This window comes from Schistocerca gregaria, chromosome 4 (assembly GCF_023897955.1).
Source record: "Schistocerca gregaria isolate iqSchGreg1 chromosome 4, iqSchGreg1.2, whole genome shotgun sequence".
NCBI classification, from domain to species: domain Eukaryota; kingdom Metazoa; phylum Arthropoda; class Insecta; order Orthoptera; family Acrididae; genus Schistocerca; species Schistocerca gregaria.
In genome coordinates, this window is record NC_064923.1 from 682502223 (window position 1) to 682522833 (window position 20611).

Here is a 20611-nt window from a genome sequence, read left to right on the forward strand (position 1 = left end):
TTTAAAAAGGGAAATGGATAGGTTAAAGTTAGATAGAGTGGGAATTAGTGAAGTTCGGTGGCAGGAGGAACAAGACTTCTGGTCAAGTGACTACAGGGTTATAAACACAAAATCAAATATGGGTAATGCAGGAGAAGGATTAATAATGAATAGGGAAATAGGAATTCGGGTAAGCTACTACAAACAGCTTAGAGAAGGCATTATTGTGGCCAAGATAGATACGAAGCCCACACCTACTACAGTAGTACAGGTTTATATGTCAACTAGCTCTGCAGATGACGAAGATATTGAAGAAATGTATGATGAAATAAAAGAAATTATTCAGATAGTGAAGGGAAATGAAAATTTAATAGTCATGGGTGACTGGAATTCGAGTGTAGGAAAAGGGAGAGAAGGAAACGCAATAGGTGGATATGGATTGGGGCTAAGAAATGAAAGAGGAAGCCGCCTGGTAGAATTTTGCACAGAGTACAACTTAATCATACCTAACACTTGGTTTAAGAATCATGAAAGAAGGTTGTATACATGGATGAACCCTGGAGATACTAAAAGGTATCAGATAGATTATATAATGGTAAGACAGAGATTTAGGAACCAGGTTTTAAATTGTAAGACATTTCCAGGGGCAGATGTGGACTCTGACCACAATCTATTGGTTGTGACCTGTAGATTAAAACTGAAGAAACTGCAAAAACGTGGGAATTTAAGGAAATGGGACCTGGATAAACTGAAAGAACCAGAGGTTGTACAGAGTTTCAGGGAGAGCATAAGGGAACAATTGACAGGAATGGTAGAAAGAAATACACTAGAAGAGGAATGGGTAGCTTTGAAGGATGAAGTAGTGAAGGCAGCAGAGGATCAAGTAGGTAAAAAGATGAGGGCTAGTAGAAATCCTTGGATAACAGAAGAAATATTGAATTTAATTGACGAAAGGAGAAAATTAATTAGTGCAATAAATGAAGCACGCAAACAGGAATACAAACGTCTCAAAAATGAGATCGAGAGGAAGTGCAAAATGGCTAAGCAGAGATGGCTAGAGGACAGATGCAAGGATGTAGAGGCTTTTCTCACTAGGAGTAATATAGATACTGCCTACAGGAAAATTAAAGAGACCTTTGGAGATAAGAAAACCACTTGTATGAACTTCAAGAGCTCAGATGACAACCCAGTTCTAAGCACAGAAGAAAAAGCAGAAAGGTGGAAGGAGTATATAGAGGGTCTATACAAGGGCGATGTACTTGAGGACAATATTATGGAAATGGAAGAGGATGTAGAAGAAGATGAAATGGGAGATACGATACTGCGTGAAGAGTTTGACAGAGCACTGAAAGACCTGAGTCGCAACAAAGCTCCGGGTGTAGACAACATTCCATTAGAACTACTAACGGCCTTGGGAGAGCCAGTCCTGACAAAACTCTACCATCTGGTGAGCAAGATGTATGAAACAGGCGAAATACCCTCAGACTTCAAGAAGAATATAATAATTCCAATCCCAAAGAAAGCAGGTGTTGACAGATGTGAAAATTACCGAACTATCCGTTTAATAAGTCACAGCTGCAAAATACTAACGCGAATTCTTTACAGACGAATGGAGAAACTGATAGAAGTCGACCTCGGGGAAGATCAGTTTGGATTCCGTAGAAATGCTGGAACACTTGAGGCAATACTGACCCTACGACTTATCTTAGAAGAAAGATTAAGGAAAGGCAAACCTACGTTTCTAGCATTTGTAGACTTACAGAAAGCTTTTGACAATGTTGACTGGAATACTCTCTTTCAAATTCTGCAGTTGGCAGGGGAAAAATACAGGGAGAGAAAGGCTATTTACAATTTGTACAGAAATCAGATGGCAGTTATAAGAGTCGAGGGACATGGAAGGGAAGCAGTGGTTGGGATGGGAGTGAGACTGGGTTGTAGCCTCTCAGTAAAGGAGTTTTGCTATTTGGGGAGCAAAATAACTGATGATGGTCGAAGTAGAGAACATATTAAATGTAGACGGGCAATGGCAAGGAAAGCGTTTCTGAAGAAGAGAAATTTGTTAACATCGAGTATAGATTTAAGTGTCAGGAAGTCGTTTCTGAGAGTGTATGAATGGAGTGTAGCCATGTATGGAAGTGAAACATGGACGATAAATAGTTTGGACAAGAAGAGAATAGAAGCTTTCGAAATGTGGTGCTACAGAAGAATGCTGAAGATAAGATGGGTAGATCACATAATAAATGAGGAGGTATTGAATAGAATTGGGGAGAAGAGGAGTTTGTGGCACAACTTGACTAGAAGAAGGAATCGGTTGGTAGGACATATTCTGAGGCTTCAAGGGATCACCAATTTAGTATTTGAGGGCAGCGTGGAGGGTAAATATCGTAGAGGGAGACCAAAAGATAAATACACTAAGCAGATTCAGAAGGATGTAGGTTGCAGTAGGTACTGGGAGATGAAGAAGCTTGCACAGGATAGAGTGGCATGGAGAGTTGCATCAAACCAGTCTCAGGACTGAAGACCACAACAACAACAACAAACAACAACATGTTTACACACACGAAACCTTACGTTTTGACACTTGTGACCTACCACCTACACCAACATTTGCCGCTACTGCCATCTACACTGAAGAGCCAAATAAACTGGTGCACCAGGCTAATATCGTGTAGGACCCCCAGCACGCAGAAGTCCCGCAACACAACGTGAGATGGACTCTTCTAATGAATCGTGCAGGGCTGTCCATAAATCCGTAAGAGTACGAGGGGTACGAGGGGTGGAGATTCCTTCTGAACAGTACGTTGCAAGGCATCCCAGATGTGCTCAATAATGTTCATGCCTGCGGAGCTTGGTGGCCAGCGGAAGCGTTTCAACTCAGAAGACTGTTCCTGGAACCACTCTGTAGTAATTCTGGAGGTGTGGGGTGTCGCATTGTCCTACTGTAATTGGCCAAGTCTGTCGGAATGCACAACGGACATGAATGGATGCAGGTGATCATACATGATGTTTATTTACTTGTCACCGTCGAAGTCTTAACTAGAAGTATCAGGGGTCCCATATCACTCCACCTGCACATGACCTACACCGTAACAGGACCTCCAGGAGCTGGAATAGCCCAGTGCTGACGTGCAGGGTCTATGGATTCATGAGGTTGTCTCTATACCCGTACACGTCCATCCGCTCGAAACAATTTGAAACAAGACTCGTCCAACCAGGCAACATGTTCCCAGTCATGAAAGTTGACGGGCCCAGGCGAGGTGTAAAGCTTTGTGTCATGCAATCATCAAGGGTATGCGAGTGGGCCAATATCGATGATGTTTCGTCGAATGGTTCGGACGCTGACACTTGTTGATTGCCCAGCATTGAAATCTGCAGAAATTTACAGAAGGGTTGCACTTCTGTCACGTTGAACGATTTTCTTCACTCGTTGTTGGCCCTAGTTTTCGCACTTTTTCCGGCAGTAACGATGACGGAGATTTGATGTTTCATCGGATTCCTGATATTCACGGTACACTCCTGAAATGGTCGTACAGGAAAATCCCCACTTCACCGCTACCTTGCAGATGTTGTGCCCCATTGCTCGTTCGCTAACTACAATACAACGTTCAAATTCACTCAAATCTTCATTACCTCCCATTGTAGCAGCAGTTACCGATCTAACAGCTGCGCCAGACACTTGTTGCCTTATGTTGGCGTTGCCTACCGCAGCGCCCTATTCTGTCTGTTGACATATTTCTGTGTTTGAATGCACATGCCTATACCAGTTTCCTTGGCTCTTTAGTGAATTTTAAAACGGCGAAAGCAAAATTGTAGACCTTTCACACTTCAGACGTTTCTTCTAGAGTTCCATTCGTCGATCCTATTCTTTTTAATCTTAGTTACACGCTACTGCGTTACAGAACTTACAGAGGCCACATCACAAGAAGCGCTCGAAATGTTCACCGGAACAGCAGTAAATCCAGACGCAGCCGTTCAATGAGACTTGCGTTGTGCTGAACGCGAGGACGGTTGCTTTGGACTAGCTCTTCCAGATCGTTGGCGAGGCCGCTGGTAAGACTTTTAGTGCGTTCCTAGATCCTCACGCTCACTGGACTTCGCTAAGTAGTCTGGGCATGTCAATACTCCGAAGCTCGACGTCCGACCCATGATCATGATGCGGTGTCGTCCAGAAACAGGCGCACCTCCGAACGAAGAGCGCTGGCTTTCTGTAAGGTGTGAAACACATGACTTATATCAGGTATATTATCCAATAGAATATCGTGCTTTCTAGAAAGTCACATATGTTGATCCGTTTAGGTATTGGGGTAGTATGGGTGGATTTTAACGACAGGTGTTGCCTTTCCAGAATGTAATTTCCTCTGTGCAACGAATATTTACCATGGAGGTAAAGGTAAAGCAGTCATTAAAACTTTTTGCATAATTAAAATGTACCTACACCTACTTCTGCACCATTGCTCCGCTCGCTGTCTTACGGTGTGTAGCGGAGGGTATTTTGTGTCACTTAATCCTTTTCCTATTACACTCTCGAATGGTACGCGGGGAGAACTGATTGCCAGTAAGCCTCGCACCTCTCCAATTTTACCTTCCTGACCTCTTAATGGGATATACCCAGGAGGAAGCAATATATTGGCTGACTCTTCTGGGATAGTACGCTCTCGGAAGTTTAACTGTCAGCCACGTGAACAGAAACCTTGACTTGCACCGCGTGCCACTGGAGTTGGCTGAGCATCTACATGCCGCTTTCGCGCCTACAAATTGAACCTGTAACGAAAAGTGCCTCTCTTCTTTGGATCTTCTCTATTTTCTTCATCAGTCCTATGTGACAAGAAATATTCAGCTACTGGTCGCACAAGGCTTTTGAAAGCCACCTCCTTTCTGGGTGGACTTCGTTCCATTAGGGTTCTCCCAACGAATTTGGGTCTAGCAACTGCCTCACTTGTTCCACTTTAAATCGCTCCGTACGTATACTCTTAGACATTATTTGGATGTAATTACTTCAAGTGCTGACTTAAACTGAACTTTTCCTTGTCCTGCCAAAACCTGCGTTTCATTCTATTTTGACAGGACAGAAAATTGGGGACGTAAGCTGTATTTTAATTATATAAAAATATGTTATGTGAACTGTTTCAAATTTACAAGTAGTATGTTTAAAAACAGAACCATATCTTTCCAGAAAAATCTAGCTCCGGCATACAAAAGTGAACGATTCTGGAAATGAAATATTATCAACAGCAGCAAGAAAAACTGTTAGAATTTATCAAACGAGGATTTATACTCTAGCTGCCGTAAATGACCATACCAAGAAGTTTGTGGAATAAGTAAATTCGTTAATAATTGACAACCAATGTTGTACAATCGGAATAAAGTCATGAGATGTTCAATTGACTCCTTTGTTAGAACATGTTACGCGTTTCGGAATTACACCCATCTTCAGACATCTGTTACAAAATTTAAGCGAACAGCACACTTAACACGTCTCATCGTTGCAGAAAATGAGATCTGGTCATATGCGTTATATACCACAAACTTCAACTCTTTCCTAACCAACCAGGCATACAGCCTTGACAACTCAAAGAAAGTGTCGAATAGCATATAACTGCGACACAAGCAGTCTTGACGCAGAGCGTATACTGACGCTAAACAATCAAGTAGCAGCGAAGCGCCGTCGGTGGGGGGCGTTGTATAGTCATGTGCTCCATGCTTTCACATGTAATTTGATAATAATATACTCAGCATGTAACATCTAACAGGGTGTATAATTACATGCTGAGTATATTATTATCAAATTACATGTGTACACATTGAGCACATGACTATGCAGCGCCCCCACCGAGGGCGCTTCGCTGCTAGTTGACTTGTTTAGCGTCAGTATAAGCTCAGCTTCAAGACTGCTTGTGTCGCAGTTATATGTCATTCCACACTTTCTTTGAGTTGCCAAGTCTGTACGCCTGCTTGGTTAAGAAGGAGTTGAAGTTTGTGGTATGTAACTCATATGACCAAATCTCATTTTCTGTAACGTTGAGAAGTGTGCTGTTCACTTAAATTTTGTACTTTTTTTGTAACAGGTGTCTGAAGATGGGTGTAATCCCGAAACGCGTAACATGTTCTAATAAAAGAGTCAATTAAACATCTCATGACTTTATTGCGATTGTACAGCATTGGTTGCCAATTACTAACATAAAACTGATCGCAGGCCTCAGGCGGGATTTTATGTCCTGTTTATCAAGTAAATTCGTAGTTACGAGAGATTGTAGGATAGAGGACTGAATGAATATAACTGCATTCCGAGGAGATTCTTCATTCTAAAGAAAACGTATGTGTTGGTCTTTGACGCATAGTTAAGTCGAGCACGGGGCACGTCTTGCGTTAGTCGGCTATTGTTGTATTCCAGAAGCGTCCCCCGTGACTTGCATAAAAACGTCATTTGCAGGCGGTAAGCGCTTTCTGAGAAGGCGCCTGAAAACAATTATCAACAGCCGACGAACAAGTTTTTCTCGCCCCCCCCCCCCCACCCCCACCAGCGAGAGGAAAAATAAAACAGGGTTCACTCAATCTTTCAGTTATAAGCATAAGACCGGTTGTTACTTCGTAACCGCCGTGACTAACTAATTCTGTATTACATCGTGGCTGCACACAATTTCCTCGTGTCACCTCCATCATAACCTGTCGGTCCGTTAATTGTTAATGTTTCTCCTGGCATGGCTACCCACGCTAATTGAGTTAGCCATTGATCAGATAAGTTGGAATTTGACGAGTTCGTCAATGGAATTCTGTTCACCGTTTTCATCACAGCAGCTGGATCTGGTGGCTTAAGAGCTAAATCAGATTTAAAAGATAAATCAGATTTACGTATCGATCGCTTGGTACTGACACGAGCGGAAAATATGTTCACTGAGAGAAATTATTTAAAAACAATATGTTTACGATGTATAACCTGAAACATAGTGTTCAACGTGTTGCTCATTTTTTTACCGTCTTGAACGCACATTTCAAATATATGAACAAATAGTCTGATAAAAACGATAAGGAAATTTTACGTTAATTTTTCAGTGTATGACACCTGGCAGTTACGCACCTTTCAAGCTGTGGAACGCATAATACAGAAAACATGTTCACCATGACAGAAACTAAAACCTTAATCAGGAACTGAAGTTGTAGCCCCCACAATATACTTTTCTGTATGAAATTTAGCTCAAATTTACCTCCCACTCTATGAAAAATCTACTTACTACGAAACCCACGTACCCACAGACCGTTATCCAACTTAAACTCGTATGCTAACCTTTGACTAAACAGAACCTGATTTGAAGTGAACATAACTGGTGTAAATACGATTTGTCTTTACATTAAATGCGCACTTGAAGTAAAACAACTATACGGCCCTAATTCAAATTTCCACTTACCTGGCATCTTGACGGCATTATTACAGATTTTTCGGAAGCACAATATAAAAACTGCAAGCAGGCGGTGGCAAAGGAAGATGTCAATTTTTAAATAAATATTGAAACTGTTGCGTACCACATGGTTCAGTTTGGTAACCTTCTTTAAAAATTGAAATGGCGAGAGGAACTATTTCTATGAAATGATATACCAAGACAACGATTTTAGAATGAATTATGTATTCAAAAAGACAGAGTAAAACTTCGCGTGATCTTCACACATAACATTGGTCCAAACAGTGCTATGCTTAACAAAGTGAACAATGATTTGGAAAGAGTATAATGTTCTTTAAAATCCAAAAAGCTTAATCAGTTGATATCTTAACGCATGACTCAGGGAAGAGGTGTGGCCACTCTCTCTCAGCTCTGAGCAAGTTGGCTAGCTGAAAATAATTATTCTAAAAAATTAGCTGCACAGTGCTCCAATCTTACATCAAACTTCTTCTCTTCAAAAAGTAATAAGATTATTCAAAATTTACATTCGTTTTGTCTTCCAATATATGTATATCATATTCATGCTTGCTATTCATTGCAAGAAATTTTTCTTTATCTAATAGATATAATCACAAGTCAACACAGCACTACTCAATACGTCCGTCACCTACCACACTTCAACTGAGAATGTATCAGAGTGCACAGAGGCAAAAACTGTGCCACAAGACCAAAGATTGTTTAACAGTAACATAACTTGCTCTCTCCCTCTTACATGCACGTCATTAATTTACAGAAATCAGAATGACATACCCACCTTACAATGTGAGCACATTCTGTACCTAGTAAGTCACATGTTCTATAATTAACGGAACGCCGATGAAACGAACTTGAAAAATTAAAGAAATGGGGAAACATCTGAATACATTACACACCTCGAACTACAGTGCTGATCCCAATAAGGGAATACGCCACGCCCTAGACTGGGGAACTGAAAAGTCCAGCGCCAATGCAGCAGAAAAACATCATAGAGAGGTGCTGTCGTTGCGCTGACCACACACTGTGAAGCGAAGAGACGAATTAAGAGTGCAAGAGAGCTCCTTCAGGAAGCTGACGAAGCGGAAGAAGCTAGCCAGTGTCTCTGAAGGGTGAAGCTGGGCAATGCTGCACCTCCTGCCAGGCTCCTTCAGAGACTGAAAAAAAAGAAAAAGAAGAAGATCAGAACGAATGAAGCCATCGGCATTGAACGGCGACGACCGGCTACTGCAATCTGTCGTTTCGTCTGGTGTGGGGACGCAGCTGTAGAAGAAGTACTGGCTACCAGACTCTTAAATAACCCCCCCCCCCCCCCCCCAAATCAGATCGTCATCCTCAGATTTTGTGTTCAGACATAATGACCATTGTAGAAGCTCATCTGCAGAAACCAGCACGATTTTAGAAAACAGCGGTGATGCAAGACACAGCTGGCCCTCTTTGTGCATGACAGGCTCTAGATACCAGCTCTCAGGATGATCCTATATTCCGTGACTTTTGAAAGGCGTTCGACTCAGTTCCGCACTGTCGCTTGCTCCAAAAATTGCGCCCTTAGTCTATCCGATGATATGTGCGGTTGGATAGAAAGTTTCCTGACAGACAGAGAGAAGTATGTCGTCCTGAGACTTCAACAAAAAATGGCTCTGAGCATTATGGGACTTCTGAGTTCATCAGTCCCCTAGAACTAGGAACTACTCAAACCTAACTAACCTAAGGACATCACACACATGCATGCCCGAGACAGGATTCGAACCTGCGACCGGAGCGGTCGCGCAGTTCCAGGCTGTAGCACCTAGAACCGCTTGGCCACTCCAGCCGGCCAGACTTCAACAGAAACAAGCGTAACATGAGGTGTGCCCCAGGGCAACGTAATAGGTCCGCTGCTTTTTATGATTTACATAAACGATCTGGTTGATGGTATTGACAGCAGCGTTAGACTGTTTGCCGATGATGCTGTAGTCTACGGAGAAGTAGTATCGTTGTGAACAAATCACTGAGGATTTGTAGAAAATAAATGTCTGGTGTAATGACTGGCAGTTATCTCTCAATTTTAGTAAGTGTAACCTACTGCGTATAACAAAATGAAAATCCCCATTAACGTTCGAGTACAAAATAAGTGCCCAGTCTTTGGAAACGGTAACATCAGTCAAGTAGCTGGATGTGACTAGTCGCAATGATCTCAAATGAAATGATCAGATTACTCAAGTAACGGGTAAGGCCTACTCTAGATTGCGGTTTATTGATAGAATCCTGAAGCGATGCAGTACTTCAACATAGGAAATTGCGTACAATACTTTAGTTCGTCCAGTCTTAGAGAATTGTTCGTCGCCGGCCGGTGATGGCCGGAATGCAGTACAAACAGAGCGTTAAAGTCAGTAGCAAGCGATAATAAAGTTCATACAGCAGCATAGTAACGCTCAGCCGGCCGTGGTGGGCGAGCGGTTCTAGGCGCTTCAGTTTGGAACCGCGTGACCGCTACGGTCGCAGGATCGAATCCTGTCCCGGGCATGGATGTGTGTGATGGCCTTAGGTTAGTTAGGTTTAAGTAGTTCTAAGTTCTAGGGGACTGATGACCTCAGAAGTTAAGTCCCATAGTACTCAGAGCCATTTGAACCATTTTCATTGTTCGTCTGTGTGGGACCCTTACCAGTTGGGTCTGATTCAAGAGGTTGAGAAGGTCCAAAGTAGAGCGGCAAGATTCGTGACTGGTACATTTAGCCATCGCGAGGGCATTATAAGTCTCATAGAAAGTTTGAAGTGTGACACACTTGCAGATAGACGACGCGCTAAACGGACGCGGCTACTCACTAAATTCCAAAATCCGATCTTCGCCGAGGATGTAGAGCATCTATCATTACCACCAACTTTCTTATCGCGCGATGACCACCATCACAACCGACGTCAGCTTTCTAGACGTATTAATTTTTTATCCGACAGCGTATATTCTATCGGGGACAGATCTAGAGATCTTGCTCGCCATCAGAATGCCGCGCGATCATGCAGAAAATTCGTAGAGACAAGTGCCATGTGTGGACGAGCATTGTCGTGTTGGAAAAATTGCATCACGATACTGTCACATGAGAGGTAACACTCGAGGGCGCAGGATATCACCGACGTACCCTCCTCGACGATGGTCATCTGGGTTAGTGTAGAACTACAATTCGTCGCTGAACACAATGGAACGCCATTCATCAACAAGCCATGATTCCCGCTCACGACACCACTTCGGACGCAGTCGTTTGTGACGTGGAGTCAGCGGCGGCCTACACACGGTACGGTAATTCACTAGTGAGGCTGCTGTTAGTCTGCGACCAATAGATTGAGCTGGCAAGCGCAAATGTGAAGGGCTTAAGCCGTCGGTACACGGACCGTGCTGTCGAACGTTAACGTTGAGAGCTCCAAGTTCAGCGTGCTGCTGAACGCTCAGGAACGGTGCGACTCGTGCACACGGTACGTGGGCCCTAAAGTGGTAGAGGCGACCGCAACGCACTCCAGTGGCAGTTGAGGGACGTTCCTAGTTCGTAAATCACACTGTTTACTCAACGGTCGAGCTTAGACTTCCCACGTTAGCTCTATTAAAACGCACATTTCCTCCGTCGTCCACAAAAAGTCAAGTACCATGTCCAATCAATAAGGACACAGGTTTATAAAAGTTCCCTTACAAACAGTGCGGTACAAATTGGGAATACTTATCCACATAAGATAAACATTATTTCATCATTCCCACGTTTTAGTAAAACCGCAAGGTCAGTCTTACTTGATCACTGTTCCTACCCAGTAGCAGAATCTTTGCAACATGTGAATTACGATGCGTAAAAGAAAAAGGAGCAAAATATCTTTATCCACAAGTAGCGCAAGCTGTGCTGCAGATTAAGCCAATCGAACAAAGTCACTCCTCAAAAAAAGGTGAAATTATGTTTACACAACATCAAATATTATAGTATATACCTGTATTAAACTAATAATAAAGTATCAGAACCTAATAAAAAACGCGAATGTTTGACAGTGACTCTACTCATTACGCTAAACCAACAACGTACACCTTGTGTCTATGATATTATCTTAGCACGTGCTGAAAATCTTAATCGTACATATGTTACTAATTGAAATTTAATTATAACAAATTGTACCAAGAAGAATACATTTTCGGTGGATCTTCAGTGTGTCGCTGCCTTCGAATACTCTACTCTCATAATACGCAAGTTACAATAATTCTTTTGCCACGATTTTTTTTAATGAATCACACAATTCACAACGGGTTTTCCAGTGGTTCTCAATTCAATTTGATGGTTCTCAGAAACTGTATAGGCAGGGTGAGTCACCTAACGTTACCGCTGGATATATTTCGTAATCCACATCAAATACTGACGAATCGATTCCACAGACCGAACGTGAGGAGAGGGGCTAGTGTAATTGGTCAATACGAACCATAAAAAAATGCCCAGAAGTATGTTTTTTAACACAAACCTACGTTTTTTTAAATGGTACCTCGTTAGTTTCGTTAGCACATCTGAACACATAAACAAATACGTAATCAGTGCCGTTTGTTGCATTGTAAAATGTTAATTACATCCGGAGATATTGTAACCTAAAGTTGACGCTTGAGTACCACTCCTCCGCTGTTCGATCGTGTGTATCGGAGAGCACCGAATTACATAGGGATCCAAAGGGAACGGTGATGGACCTTAGGTACAGAAGAGACTGCTAACACCTTTTTATTGGTCTTTTTCACTGACGCACATGTACATTACCATGAGGAGTGAGGCACACGTACACACGTGGTTTCCGTTTTCAATTGCGGAGTGGAATAGAGTGTGTCCCGACATGTCAGGCCAATAGATGTTCAATGCTGTGGCCATCATTTGCTGCACACAATTGCAATCTCTTGCGTAATGAATGCCGTACACGCCGCAGTACATCTGGTGTAATGTCGCCGCAAGGCTGCCACAATACGTTGTTTCATATCCTCTGGGGTTGTAGACACATCACGATACACATTCTCCTTTAACGTACCCCACAGAAAGAAGTCCAGAGGTATAAGATCAGGAGAACGGGCTGCCCAATTTATGCGTCCTCCACGTCCTATGAAACGCCAGTCGAACGTGTACCTCAACCCTCATGGTAATGTACATGTGCGTCAGTGAAAAAGACCATTAAAAAGATGTTAGCATGTGGACGTAATGTGCTGTTCCAGCCTCTTCTGTACCTAAGGTCCATCACCGTTCCCTTTGGATCCCTACGTAATCCGGTGCTCTCCGATACACACGATCGAACAGCGGAGGAGTGGTACTCAAGCGACAACTTAAGGTTACAATATCTCCGGATGTAATTAACATTTTACAATGCAACAAACGGCACTGATTACGTATTTGTTTATATGTTCAGATGTGCTAACAAAACTAACGGGGTTTCATTTTAAAAAACGTAGGTTTGTGTTAAGAAACATACTTCCGTGCATTTTTTTATGGTTTGTATTAACCAATTACACTAGCCCCTCTCCTCACGTTCGGTCTGTGGAATCGATTCGTCAGTATTTGATGTGGTTTACGAAATATATCCAGCGGTAACGTTAGGTGACTCACCCTGTATACATATAGGCTTGAAATGAATGCCAATATGGCGCCTCACAACACTGTACTGAAGGCAGACGGCGTGCGTATGACGTAGGTGGCGTTGTGCCATCTCATTGGTCAACGCTCAGACGCACGCTCAGAATATCTGACATGCCAGATATTGCTATATTGCTCTGCACGTTCGGAAAGACTCCCGAACGCGCTATTCCACGCTCTGACGTCAGAAACGCGGCACGCTCAACGCTCAACGTTCGGATGCACGGTCCGTGCGCCGACGGCTTTACGGTGTGCTTAGTGCACGATACAGCACTCCTCTCTCGTGTTCAGACGCGGCCGACCGCAACCTTGACGACGAGTGTGCCTGCCCTCACGTTCCCATACACTCCAGCATCGAGCCACTGTCACATCCGATTGACCACAAATCTGGATATTGCTCTACTCGACCAGCCGGCTAAGTTGAGACCCACGATGAGACCCCTTTCAAACAGTGCCAAATGCTGATAATGTTGACTCTTACGAGTACGCGGCATCTCCGTGCCCTTCACCGTGGTACATCTGACAATGTTCACGTCCCTTACGTACCCTAAGAGTGTGTTAAAAACACTTATTAAGAACAACAGCAATGTACTTTGGTGGCCGTTCTGTGACAGAGAATTGGAACTTGAACCATTCACACACCTGCAAATAATGTGTAGGTGTACGAAGTTAGCTTTGCTTCCGACCAAGACAGTAAAAATGTCAGACGATACGAGAAAATTCTAGTTGCACTCGGGAGTATAAAGTAATTTAGGGCTGTCATGAGCTCAGCAGCTAAACTGAAATGTTACTGGGGGTGGATTTTCCCAGCAGAGTTACTATTGAAGTTGTGCAAGGCGAGAAGGCTGGAAAGCTGTGGACTGCAGCTGGTCCTGCTCTTGACACACACGGTGGCAATAATCAACTTTCGCTACCTGAGAGCGCCCTCGTGAAACTTTGTGGAAACATTCGTTAAGGGCCATCAGCACGTACGTCCGAGCAGTGAGGTGCTTAAGTAGCGTCACCCACTGTAGTCAGTTGTTGCAGCCGCTGAATGACAGCATATTCCAGGCTGCTGGCCCGCCTTGGGATGCGGAACACAGTACTGGGAAGGACGGTACTCAAATTGTAGCCCCCAACATGATCGCTTTTGGAGGCGTGTGCCTGCCCTGGATGATCAGCGCTGGTAGAAGCCTTCAGGAACCGGCGCACAGTGACAGATAGTTTCGCGTAAAGTGAGCGGAACGGTTGGTCTATGTTTCGACTTTCTCCATATATGTTGTGGGGTAACCGAGTGACCTCACGAGCGTTGTGTGGTGGAGCTCCATCGTCCAGACTTGAGTCCAAAGTTGCTCTCTCCGGCGGAGCAGGGGGTCACATGGTGGCGAAGCAGATCACAGTAACGTGTGCCGTACGAGCTGTATGACTTGGTCCTTGAAGTCAGAGTTCCTCAAAGAAAAATGGAACAATTTTGAACCGTATCATGAAACCACAACGTGACAGATAGCCTGGGCCATCTCAAACCTGGACTTGAACAGGCGTCCCATTGGAATGATGGCCGCCAGCACCAGGTTCAAAATGGTTCAAATGGCTCTGAGCACTATGGGACACAACTGCTGTGGTCATTAGTCCCCTGGAACTTAGAACTACTAAAACCTAACTAACCTAAGGACATCACACACATCCATGTCCGAGCCAGGATTCGAACCTGCGACCGTAGCAGTTGCACGGTTCCGGACTGCGCGCCTAGAACCGCGAGACCACCGCGGCCGGCCAGCAGCAGGTAGTCACCGAGATAGAGAATAGCAGCAGTATGTCATCTGCAGCCAGTTGACTGCCGCTACCAACGATAAGCTCCTTGGTTGATGACACGTAGCCAGGCGCACCACTAGTCTATCTGGAACTCAGCAGAGATAGACGACTGTGGTTGACGTCACGTACGCACCCTGATTCGTTGCGTACAGAGAATGTCAGCGAGCATCTGGGAACTATTGAATACATCTACATATCTACATATATACTCCGCTAGCCTCCAAGCGGGCGGAGGGTGCCAAGGTCATATTCCCCCCCCCCCCCCCCTGTGTTCTACCCGCTGAAACGACTGTCTCAACGCCTCAGTACCAGCCCTAATATCCCTTATCTTTGAATGGTGATCATCGCGTGATATGAAAGTTGGTGGTAATAACGTATGACAGTATTTTCCACTGGCTAATATTAGATGTACTGATAATGACTTAAACGTGTAACAGACAGTGGAGTGGACTAGCTACCAAGAGCGCCATCTGTGTCTACCCTTTAATGGGGAATACTCACTGCCAGAAGGCTCAACGTGGTGCAAACGTGTGAATCAAACAGGCAACCACGCCACAAAGAGGCACTCCTACGGCCAACAGAGCGAGTTTGAAATGTGTCACATTGTCGCTTTGCTAAGAGCGGAATGGTCCTTTCGGTGGATTGCCACCAAGATGGACGTGCTGCGTCAACTGCGCAACGATACTGGTAACAGTGGTCACGCGAACATTGTCACACACGTAGACGAATGTCTAGACGTCAACGCAGCACAGAAGCCCGCCTGCACCGTCGTATTGTAAGAGCGGCAGTGGCAGATCCTACAGCTTCCACAGCACGGATAAGACGACTTGAAACGGTTATTAGCAGTGGGACTATGGGCTCGTACTTCTCTAGCTGGTCTTCCAATCTCACCACAACGTCGTCGTTCAAGGCTCGACTGGGGTCGTTGGAGGGTCACCTGGAATGTGGAAACGCCCGCAATGTGAGAAGTTCCTGCCTGCACGCAAATGATGGTCGTTTGCATGTATGACGGAGACCTGGCGATTCCTGTATCGTCCAAGACACCCTGCCCCCCCCCCCCCCCCCTCACCCTCCCAACCCCATCGGCGAGCTACAACACTCCTTGGCTTTTGGCGTTTCTGGAGGAGACGCTAACCAGCGCTTGGTGCCTGCAGAATGCGCAGAAGTTGTTGGACACGTTCTTTTGCAATCCTTGTAAAGAGAAAGTGACGTATTGTTCGAGAAGAATAATGCACCTCCAAACACTCTAGTAAAACTCAACGTGGTCTACAAAACGTGCAGTAACTATCTTTCACAGCACAATCTCCAGATTTTTCTGCAGTCGAGCTCGTGTGCTATATGACGGGACGACAATACTGTCAGGCCGGTTGCTGTGACCGAGTGGTTCTAGGCGCTTCAGTCCGGAACCGCGCTGCTGCTACAGTCGCAGGTTCGAATCCTGCCTTGGGCTTGGATGTGTGTGATGTTCTTAGGTTAGTTAGGTTTAAGTAGCTGTAAGTAGCTGGGGACTGATGACCTCAGATGTTACGTCCCTCAATGCTTAGAGCCATTTGAAACATTTGAGCTTCAGCTCGTAGTATATGTTAAAAGTGATGGACCGCCAGTGGTAGTGGATACGTAGAAACGTAAACCGCCTTGTCATCCTCCATCAATGGGGGCAATGGATGTGATATGGAGAAGAATGTTGTCAGCACCCTGCTATCCCGGCCGTTGCCATTTTTGAGCTTTGTTACTAACGAACAGCAGTTTGGTGGAGGCCAAGACGTGTGCTGTTAATGATATCGGGGCTTTCCGGACAATCTCACTTGACGCACCATCTATGAGCTTTGGACTCTACCCGGTACACTACAGCATCAGACAACGGTGAGCAGCGTATTTGGAAGACTTGACAAGGGTAACTTTCAGAACATGGGAATAAATGCGAAACGAACGCCACTTAAAGAAGTGGCGGTCAGATGGCTGGCAACGGGAATCGGATAGTAGCTACAATCACAGGACAGTTTGTATCCTGTTCTTAGGAATGAGACACATCGACCTAAGCAGTCATGATCCAAATCAAATCCAGACTGGACGTGGCCCTTACGCAATGTATTTAAACCACACACACTCAGTGAAAACGAGCTGAGTGCGCCCGTTCCATTCCTCCCGCTAACAGTGCCGTGAATCGAACCCGGCTCCTCCGCATGTCCGTCAGCTGCGGTGACCATTCAGCTACTGAGGAGGACCTCTGAGAGAACAGAAGTTCGGCTTCAAAATTATTCGACCTCATTGTTTGCATTCTTTATTTATAAATGAAGCGTGGTTTGACCACCAACAATACTCCCCACACTTTATGTGTAGAATGGTGTATATCAAGTCAAGTTGCTTGGTTCTTACGTGATCAGTCTTCTCCATCTGCACAGCCCGAAAACTACTTTGGTCCGCTGTTTGTGGGCCGACAGACGCAGTTTCTCCTGTTTGTTGCCATGACTGAAAGTCTCTGCCAGTTGGGATCACGTCTAATGCGGAACCTTTCTCTTTCCATTCCTCAGGATTTAGTGGTCTACATAGGCTCCAGTATGCAAATTAATGTGAGTCTGCGATTACTGGAGCGAATAATGCTTACCATCAAGAACCAGTCATGCCAGTCATGAATTGTAAACAACTTCTCAGTCTTTCTTAGACAACTACTCCAGAGTGCAATCAGAATCAGACAGTAACTAGTGCCTCCGCCCCCCCCCCCCCATTCCGTGCCATCTGTTGACCTCCCCCTACATTATCACCAACCTTAGCACCTAACTAAATTGTAGAATGAAAGACTAACCTTGGAATACTTTTACTTTTAAAATTGTGGAAGATGAATGACATTTAGTTAGTGTGTGTGTGGCGTGGAGGCGTTAGAGTAAATGACAAAGGAGTTCGTGGTGCTCCTTCTCAAGAAAGCTAACTGTTCACAATGAGGGTAGGCACTTGGTTATAAAACATACTTCCCCTGCATTACTCCTGTCCTTTGTGGCACTTGCTTGAGCTGCACACTGGAACCCCATTTAAAATCACTCAAGTTAATATGCGTACGCTATGCTTGCTGATCGTAAATCACTTGATTGCCGCACTCCTTACTCCAGAACTGTCAGATACTGGAAGACTTGAAGATGTTAATGCTTTGTGTCTGACCAAAGCCACTAATAGTAATAATAATAATCATAATACTATGTACAGCACTATAGTGGCCCTTATGTAGTTACTGCTGTGTCGTGCTGTCAATTAAGTCATTTATCGAGTAAAGAAGCAATTTCTGGATTATTGCGTATACTATCTACCACTTGGAGGAGACATTTTCTTGATATATTTAGTATTTGTTTCGCATGCATCTCAATTTTGTCATCAGCGATGTACGGAACAAAGCACAACATACACATGTAGTGGATAGACTATGTGAGGAACCCGCAACCTGAACCGCATTAATGCTACTATTGAGAAAAAGTAATTATTGATTACTTATATAATAAATATTAGAGTCTTACAAAATTTTAATATTAGTAATGACATTTTGAAAATAGTATAGTTTCTTGACTGAAACAGAATCGATCGTTTAGGTTTTACCCCTCAGAAAATTTTATTTACCCCTCAGGGTGTAATAACCCCCAAGTTGGGAACCACTGCATTAGTTGGATTAATGTTACTAAATAAAAGAAATTATGATGTTGTCAGTAAAAACTAGTTCGAAATGTTGAACCGACAATCTAATGAGAATTTTTGCCTAACCGGTATTCGAATCGGGCTCTCCTGTTTTCGGTAAGATCTAGAGGCGTGCTCAGATAGCCTAAGGGCTGAGCTGACTCTTCGTGAAAATCGAGAAATGTGGGCCCCCTCGTGGACAGGTACAAAATATTCAATACTCACGATATTTGCATCGATATCCTTACTTTGCAAAGCGCTTGTCACAAGGTACTTCTCATTGCATCACACGTTCGGCGTTTTCACGCTCCATTCGCTTATGGCCCGTAGGAAGAATGCTTGCTTGGTTATGACGTTCGTGAAGTGTTGACAGTCTAATCTTCGCGACCCTCCGGGAAGAATATGTAGCGGGATGGAATATATTCTTAACCACAATTCTAGTTCTTGAAAGGTTTTAAATAGACTTTCGTGATACAGATAGTACATATCTTCGACCATCTCCATGACACTCTTCCATGGGTCAATCAGGACCCATAGACCTTCCTTGTAGGCGTTCGATAACCCCTGTTAGTCTTATGTGACGTGGCTTCTACACACTACACCAACAGTTCAGGATATGTCGCACGAGTATTTGTAAACAGACTCCCAGTATTCTGCCAACGAACCAAAGTCTGCCACTCGCTTTACTTACGTCTCAGGTTACGCAATCATTCCATTTCATATCCTAAAAAGTTGTTACACTCAGTTACTTTTATGAGTTCACTGATCTTATTGTGGACCCATTGATGTTTTACCCATAGGACACTGCGTATCTTTGTTTTGTGAAGTGCACAATGATTACATTTCTGAGAATGTAAAGTAAGTTGATAATTGATGTACAACTTTGAAAACTTGTCAAGAATTGACTGACTAGCTGTGTAGCTTTTTTTAGACAGTTCTTCATTATAGAAAACTCTATGAATTGCAATAAGTGTCAGGTTATCACACTACCGGCTACTACTACAATAGCAGTTCGCCAATAATGTTCTCTTTTGAAACGAATTTAGGATGACCGTGGTCATGTGTTAATGGAGAAGGTATCGGACTATGTTTCGTTATCAAAAAGATTATGTTTTGATAGTGAAAAGTAGTTGAACTAGCGGAAATGGAACTAAGAGTCTAGTAACCACAAAGGAAGCTGTAATTAAAGTAAAGGAAAATGGTCGCCCGCCTAATTAGGCAAAATGGTACCATGAGATTATACTGTTCATTAAAAAAATAACTGCTGTGTATGGCCTTACTTGTTACTAAACTCTGTTTTGTAAACATGACACGAAACAACAGCATAGTCTAGCAAGTCATGGAGCAGATGTCTTCCACGATGACATCACATGCAGTCAATGAAATCTTAAAACGTTCTGCCAGCAAACTGTCTCTCACTAACATCTACTTCGTGTATTTAAAGTAATAAAGCTACTGTTCCTCAATCAATGTCACTACATGCGGGAGGAGAACATTTAATTTTGGAGAAGAGAAGCTTTCACTAATTTTTAACTACTGGAAAGTATTGACATGGAACTGATCTTTAAACTTTTTTATTAACTGATCCAATTACTTTATGTTTGCTTAGAGAGCATTTACTTCATTGTATTAAGCAGATCATAAATAAAACAAGAGTCCGAATAATCCATTATGGTCTGAACAGTTGCAACCAGTTAATCTTTAAAGAACACCTTGCTTTTAAAATAATTGCTGCACTTCATTAGTACATTCACAGTACTAATAATTGTAATACTGTCTCAACGTTTAGTGTTGGGACCCAGAAGCTATTCTATCATTAGACTGAGAACAGAATCAAGCACTTCTGGCAAGGTAGAATTATCGAACACTTATAAACACAAGAATAGGAACACTTTTACAGACCTGTGCATCATACGTTCATTATGTTGACTCTTGAACTGAATTGATCAAAACCACTTATTATCATCAGTATTTTTTTCAACCACCTGAAATGCTGAATAGATTTTAGTAAGGATGACTTAAGTAAAACAGTTAGTTCTTTTCTTTGCAGCTACACTTGTGCAAAACTTCAGCTATCGGCTTATAAATATTTACCTGGATTATTTAAGAAACAAAAGTAACTGAGAACTTAAGAAATCTTCTACTCCCTTGAAGTTAATCTGTACTATAAAA